The following is a 7,500-nucleotide window of genomic DNA, read 5'->3' on the forward strand; positions in this document are numbered from 1 at the left end:
GCATGTATAGAAGGAGTGTCACTGTATGCATGTTGTTGCCATATGGCAACAAATTAATTTTCGCCTTTTACAGAGAAAGTATAACTTTATATTTGGATTAAATGATGAAAAATGAAAGTTTACACATCCTAGATTACTGTTGAATTTTATTATGATGAAAATATGTCTTGAAGTTTGAAAACTAACTATGTAAAGATTCCCACTATGACGTGACCTTCATAGTGTGGCGCATCCACATGAAAGGGGTGGGAAAACAGGATTTCCTAATAAGGTAATGTCTTCAAACTGATAAATATTTCAAAATTAAAGTCCCATGTCCACTCACAATGGGAAAAGCGGTGGATATTTGTTATACTCTATTTAAAAAAAAAAGAATTTGTTGCCATATGGCAACGCCATGCAATAGAGGGTTAAAGGAGAACTTCTGCCAATTTCAATATGCTGTTGTATTGCTCAAACGGTTGCGAGACGATTAAGATCCCCTGCCTTATACGAATGGTCCAACGTTTTGTTCGAATGGTCCCCTCTCAAGAATCCATTCAACGAAAAGACCTGTACCCGCTCACACTACCCTTGACTTGTCTCTGCTGATGTTGCATAACCTTTTGGATGTTATTGGGAATAAATCAAGATGTTTTTTTTATGTAAACATACTCTGCCCCCATTACAATGACCAGGATCTCGGAAAAATCTGAAGGAAAAAACAAATTATTCTCAGGTACTGACAAGTCCAGGGTAGTGTGAGCATTACAACTGCATGTTGACATTGGCAGAAGTTATCCTTTAACACCTACATTTTTTTGTGGTGATGTGAAAGATGTTAGGTGGCTACGAGGGTGTGGCAGGCAGGCTGTGTCATGGTTTGACCAGCAACATCAGAGGAGAAAAGTAAAATATTTGAAATGGACCTGAACACATTCATTTGGCTTTGTCTCTGTGTGATGACTTCGAGTTTTTTAAGGTTTTGTTTGTTGTTCAAACACCATGCTGAGGCGCAGATGTTAAAGGGGTATGCCACTATTTTGGGGCTTAATAGGCCTATAGGCCTAGTTAAAATCGTTGGCTGGGGTTTATATATTTTATAGGGAATATGTCGCTAAGCTAGTGAAAGTCAATGGATCCGTGTAGCATGTAGCATGCTACACGGATCCATTGACTTTCACTAGCTTAGCGACATATTCCCTCTTTTAACTTGTCTTAAAGCAAGACAACGCTTAACATGAAAAATAAGACACTTTACCACGTTTATAAGCCCTGGCCAACGATTTTAACTATATTAAGCCCCAAAATAGTGGCATACCCCTTTAACTAACACCATGTTATGTGTCCTGAGGGCCTGCTATGCAGCCCGTGATGACATTTCAAGTATTCTGAAAGCCGACAGAAAGCCCAACTGGGAAACTCCAACTCCCATTGTCATTGTGACACAGCACTCCACAGCACACAAGTGCACATTGCACACAATGAAATTGCATGTAGGCCTATGCCTCACCTCTGCAAGGGGGCAGCCCCCAATAGCACCCGAAATGGAGCAGTGCAGCAGGAGGGTGCCACGCTTAGGGTCAGTGATGGAGGAGGATGGGGGAGAGCAGCACTGGTTAATTACTCCCCCCACCAACCTGGCGGGTCGGGAGTCGAACGGACAACCTTTGGGCTACTGTCGACTGTCTAACGGCTTACATGACTGCCCTTTAGTTAGCCCTCATTTTAAACACACATCAGCACCAGGTAGTGCATGTTTCAACTCTACTCTCATCGCTTGCTCGAGTGATGTATTCATTTCATGGTTTGACTTGAAAAAAAAAAAAAAGATGCCCTGTCCATGGCACTTGAGCCATGTTGCGTGAGGCCCGATAAGTCCATCTGAGGAGAGTGTTTCCTTGCAAATATGTAAATCCATGATTGATACCCTACCCTAAAAAAAAAACTCTTTTTTTTGGGTGGAAACATCACTTTAATGTAAACCGTATACCGTCTGATGATTGCATTATTTTTTTCTTAACATCCTGACGCGCAATTTATGTGCCAGAAGATCCTATAATTGTTGCTTTCGTTTGGGCTATTGACTACCTGGCAATACTACAGCTCAACCAAACTTTTTGGTAGACTGATTCCATCTCCCTGGAGTGTAGATGCCGGATCCAGATCATTCCAATGGAAATCTGCACGGTGCACCGCAGGTTCCATCTTCCACAGCGATGCATGATTGTGCAATGAAGCGTTTTCATTGGCTAGCGGTGTGCTCCTGGGGAGACTGGTCTGAGCAGTGAGGTGCGTTTCAATAACCTGAATGATATCATTACCCGAGAGCTTGCGGCTGTACGACTGAGATTTTTGTACCTTTTTTAATAGCCCCTATACAAAACTACTACAGAGGAACAAGCCGATATCAACTCGTCGCCGTTTGAACTTCACGCTGTGAATGGCATGAAATATTGATATTTCAAGTCTGCCATCTCCGCGAGACTGATATGCATTGCTAGAGTGCGAGTTTTCTCGTAGCCTATTGGGCTATATTAGGCGTGCAGACATTGTTCGGCGCTACTTGCACACCCCCGTAGCGCAGAACGGGCAGTGGAGAGAACGCTCTGCGGTAGCTGCACAACACGAAGCAACATTATCGACCTGCGTCTTACCACAAGCGTACAGGGACCGAAACCTGCGAAGGCTGTGCTGTGCAGTCATCCCACAGGAGAACCGCAGCGGCAATGGTAAGAGATATTGTGTTCAAGATAATCTTAACTTCGGTTATACACGGCCGCGGTAACAGACACAGCTCTCCACTCCGTTCTTTCAAACCATTCATCTGTCATTGCGCTGAGTCGGAATCTGCATTCCCTCTTCGTGGCGGTGCGATTGTAATGTGGAGGCGTGCATTTGGTGAAGTAGCCTACGGATCTTTTGAGCAATCGGTTGGTCACTCTCCTCTTCAATTTTATCACAAGAATGTGTCAATTATTTCTGGGAGTACTGAACTGAAAGGCATCTAAAAGGCTTCTTAATATACGGCTTTAAAGCCAGAGATAAGGCGATGTGCTGTGAGATGTGTCTATGTGCTGAAGGCGTATTCAGGTTTTGCGGTAGTGTATTGAGCCCCACATCTCTTGGGAGTGCTTAGGTAACAGTTCATGTTCCTGTTAGTGCTCAAAAACTGATTACACGCTCTTGGGTACCATGAAGGTAACGTGATGCACTGCGAAAAGTGCTAAATAGATTCATTTATTGACACAAATGGCCAGTGAGTCGTGCCTTACCGGAGTGCCTTGCCTAGACATGTAGACACTGCAATGTTGAAATGTTTCCTGTATTGTCTTCGTTTGGCTACCGTCTGTCTATTGATGTTGACACATAATGTCAAGAGCATTGTCTGCCTCACACTGATAGGGGATACATAGTTGTCACTTGCAGTGTCAGAAATTAATTGGCAGATGTTCAGTTAATTGCTAATTAGATCCCTGGACGCTGGTCGTTCATTAATGTTTTTCTATATCTAAAATACTGCAACACACTGAAAGCCACAGTGTTTTTTTTCTCCACTGTCTTCAATTCGTCAGAACATGTCTGTCACACCCAGGTTGTTATTATCTGCTTGTGTGTTGCAAATGGTTAATTGTAACCGCACAATGACTGAATTCCATTTGGTTGAATGAGAAACCTTTGGAAATTGTTTATCAACACACATTGAATGAATTAAGCTTACTTGTATTTGCGTGGAAATTTGCATGCATCATTTCAAGATTTTCTTTTCATGTGAGTGTTCCCTGCATTATTCATAGTCCTTCAATTCAAGACCTTTTTTCACGTCAACTTGCTCCGCACAATAACCCCAGTACGCAGACCATAAAACAAACAGCGCAATGGGCTGTTGTCATATTTACCTCAAATGCTTTGGGGGGGGCTGTGTAGTGTAGGCTATAGTGCATTGTGAATGGGTCTCCTGAGCACTCGCTTTCCTCCTCAATCATGCATGTAAAATTATTCAAGAATGAGAGTCCTCTTGTCTCCCTGGTGGGACCGAGAACATGTGTTAGGTTTTCCTTTGTGTTGAGAGGATCTGTGTTTTTTTTTCCCTGCTAAGAATGTTAGTGGACATGGATGATGACCTTGGTTGGAGTCTTTCGTTGAGAAATAATCACTGGCGTTGTTTTGTCATATGCATCACTGAATTGCAAAAGAGGGTTAAGAGCAAGCAAAAGGGTGTCTGATACAAGCTGACAAGCCAAAACATCTGGGCCCAAGATGAGCTCAGGCGAGGTATAGGATAGGATAGGATAGGAGCATGATTGTATTCTATGCGTTGCTGGTTCTCTCGAAGGCCATCTCAGAGAAACACATAGTGATCCCAGGAATAAATGCATCAGATACGCTAGCACTGATGCTGTCAGATGGCCTTTTGCATAGTGGTTGTGGGAAAGATTTGTGTGGAAGTGTGTGTTGTGTGTGTGTGCGTGGGCGTGCGTGCGTGCGTGTGTGTGTGTGTGTGTGTGTGTGTGTGTGTGTGTGCGTGCGTGCGTGCGTGCGTGCGTGCGTGCATGCATGCGTGCGTGTGTGTGTGTGTGTGTGTGATTGGGAATGTGTGTTAAGGAGAGAATTTTAGATCTGCAAAATTTAGAACAAGAGCTAAATTTATTTTTCAATATAGCCCTACTGCTGTGGCTACTTTTAAGTCTGTATTGAACACAGGCTTAGAACGGAGTGACACATTGTTTTGAAGCTCAGCCTGATGCAGAGTTTGGACACCAGAAAAGCTGTGTGTTTCCCGAACGAAACTATCGACTCAGACAGTTTAAAAATACCACACCTTAGAACAGCTTGCTTTTTTAATCAGCCTTGAAGTGGTGATGGTGGTGGTTTTGGATCTGTCTATGTCATCTGTTTTGTCCCAGCATGGGGCTTTGAGGTAATGGGGAAGGGGGAGAAGGAGGGCCTCGAGATGAGATGGACCCACTTTAGATTGGAGGCCTACTACCCTACTGTGTTCCAGAACTAGAACCTAGCAGTAGAACACAAAGAAATGTTCCAACAGTTGTTCAGTGTTCCAATTTAGAAGTGCTATTCTCATTGCAGAATATGGATCATATATTCACAGTGTGGGTTTTCAAAACTCACACATCGCACATCCCATTCAGTAGACCCAGAGGTTTTATTTGTGGAACATTCGTTCTTCCAACTTTTCATTGTTTATGGTGCAACTGCATTGGCTGCAGTTTGAGCATATAAGTGTAGGATGAGACAAAGAGGAAGTAATGTAAATAATTAATTGAAAAAGCAGGAAAGCTTGCATGTGCGGACACTTGTAGGATTATTTCATGGTAAATCTGGTCGCCTTCTTCTTTAGAGGTACTATCCCGGCATCTATGGGTCCCTCTCTTTGTGGCTATTAGGGCTGTAACGATATTGTATCGAACCGAGAAATCGTGATACACAGAGTCACGATGCTGTATCGCGACACAAGGAGGTAGTATCGTGATACGCCCTTTTAAAGTTTTGTTACCCATCAGCCCAGAAAACAACGACATGATATGAAGTGATAGTGATTACAAGCTTCAAATCCCAAAATTCCGAGCATCATTATTATATTTCAACTTTTTAAATTTTAGTAGCCTTAGTAGGTTGTATCAAACCGCAGGTCCTAAATCGTGATACGAACCGAATCGTGAGTTGAGTGTATTGTTACAGCCCTAGTGGCTATGGTCGTATGGTCTCTATGGGTCCTTCTCTATGTGGCTATGGTCGTATGGTCGTATGATCTCTATGGGTCCCTCTCTATGTGGCTATGGTCGTATGGTCTCTATGGGTCCTTCTCTATGTGGCTATGGTCGGTGTCTTATTAGGAGCATCTATGGGTCCCTCTCCTAGTGGCGATGGTCGTATGGTCAGTGTTATTAGTGGCATCTATGGGCCCTTCTCTTTGTGGCTATGTTCGGTGTGTTATTATTTGATAAAGCATCCGCAAGCTGGTTGAGAAGTAATTGGATTCGCTACTAGAGGCTGGAGATGGAGGAGGAAGATGTGTGTGTGTGTGTGTGTGTGTGTGTGTGTGTGTGTGTGTGTGTGTGTGTGTGTGTGTGTGTGTGTGTGTGTGTGTGTGTGTGTGTGTGTGTGTGTGTGTTGCGGGGGGGGGAGATTAAAAACAGAGGCAGAATACGTTTGTTTGTTTGTTTGTTTGTTGTGTGCGTGTGTGTGTGGGGGGAGGAGGGTGCGTCTGTGCGTGTGTTCATCTACGTGCATGCAGATGTTTGTGTCTGTCTTTCTGTGTATGGGTTTGAGGGACTATAAAAAAGTAAAAATTGTAGGTGCACCATAAGGATCATTGAGAGCAGCCCAGGGCTGCCATCTGCACAGATGCAGAGTAAGAAAAACAGAAAGAAAGGAAAATAGACAGAAAGAATTGAAAAAAGAAAGAGAAAGAAAGAAAGAAAGAAAGAAAGAAAGAAAGAAAGAAAGAAAGAAAGAAAGAAAGAAAGAAAGAAAGAAAGAAAGAAATCCAATGAAAGAAAGAAAGAAATAATATCTCACTTCTCATTACCCTCTGAAAGAGGGGGATGAGTCACTTGTTTCTCTGTTTCTTCCTCATGAACACTGACTCCTGCCCGCCTGCACAACCCCTCACATTCCAGCATGTTTTCCCGCCACCCCCCTGTACAATTCCAGCAGCGTCCCAGCTAATCAAATCACACATTTCATTGATGAGGATCTGATCGAAGTTACATTATAACCCAAGGGAGAGGGGGTGGGATGCCGAACACCGATAACTGCGTGAACTTGTGAACATTAGACCTACAGAAAAATGGAAAGGGCAGAAAATGGAAAAGGACACTATATATACTATACCTATAGGTATAGGCTACTATATATATTTGTAGTGTGTCTGTATGTCTGTGTGTGTGCGTGTGCGTGTGCGTGTGTGTGTGTGTGTGTGTGTGTGTGTGTGTGTGTGTGTGTGTGTGTGTGTGTGTGTGTGTGTGTGTGTGTGTGTGTGTGTGTGTGTGTGTGTGTCTGTGTGTCTGTGTGTTTGTGAGTATGTATGTATGTATATGTGATTTATGTATGATGAGCCACGTTCTTAACCTTCCAGGTTGTGTAATACACCACATGTTGTGTATTTTTTACATCTTTTTTGGTCTTTGCCGAAACTCCATGATATTTGGCCTGCCGTGTATGTGTGTTCATTCTCTTGCTGTGGCCCTTGTACTCTATTGATGACTCCATGTATGAACATGTTTTTGTGAGACCACAGAAATGTGTGTGTGTGTGTGTGTGTGTGTGTGTGTGTGTGTGTGTGTGTGTGTGTGTGTGTGTGTGTGTGTGTGTGTGTGTGTGTGTGTGTGTGTGTGTGTGTGTGTGTGTGTGACTAAATGTGAGTTTTTACTGGTGACCCCAATCCATGGGTGATGTTCCTGATCCTGCATAGCTATTTTTTCTTTATTGTTCCTCCATCAAAACCCAAACAAACAAACAAACACACACACACACTTGTGCCAAACCGCAATGCAACGT

At 43.2% G+C, this 7,500-nt stretch overlaps 1 protein-coding gene across 1 annotated transcript in view; it reads left to right on the forward strand.

The window, feature by feature from the left end:
- Positions 1-2,316: 2,316 nt before the first annotated feature.
- The window catches only part of adcyap1r1a (adenylate cyclase activating polypeptide 1a (pituitary) receptor type I), a 61,188-nt gene continuing 56,004 nt past the window's right edge, over positions 2,317-7,500 (forward strand). Inside the window, exon 1 of the mRNA XM_063192979.1 lies at positions 2,317-2,711. The gene's annotated coding sequence lies outside the window, so the exon portion shown is untranslated. The remainder of the gene's footprint in view (positions 2,712-7,500) is intronic.

Source organism: Engraulis encrasicolus, unplaced genomic scaffold (assembly GCF_034702125.1).
Source record: "Engraulis encrasicolus isolate BLACKSEA-1 unplaced genomic scaffold, IST_EnEncr_1.0 scaffold_27_np1212, whole genome shotgun sequence".
Classification (NCBI taxonomy): domain Eukaryota; kingdom Metazoa; phylum Chordata; class Actinopteri; order Clupeiformes; family Engraulidae; genus Engraulis; species Engraulis encrasicolus.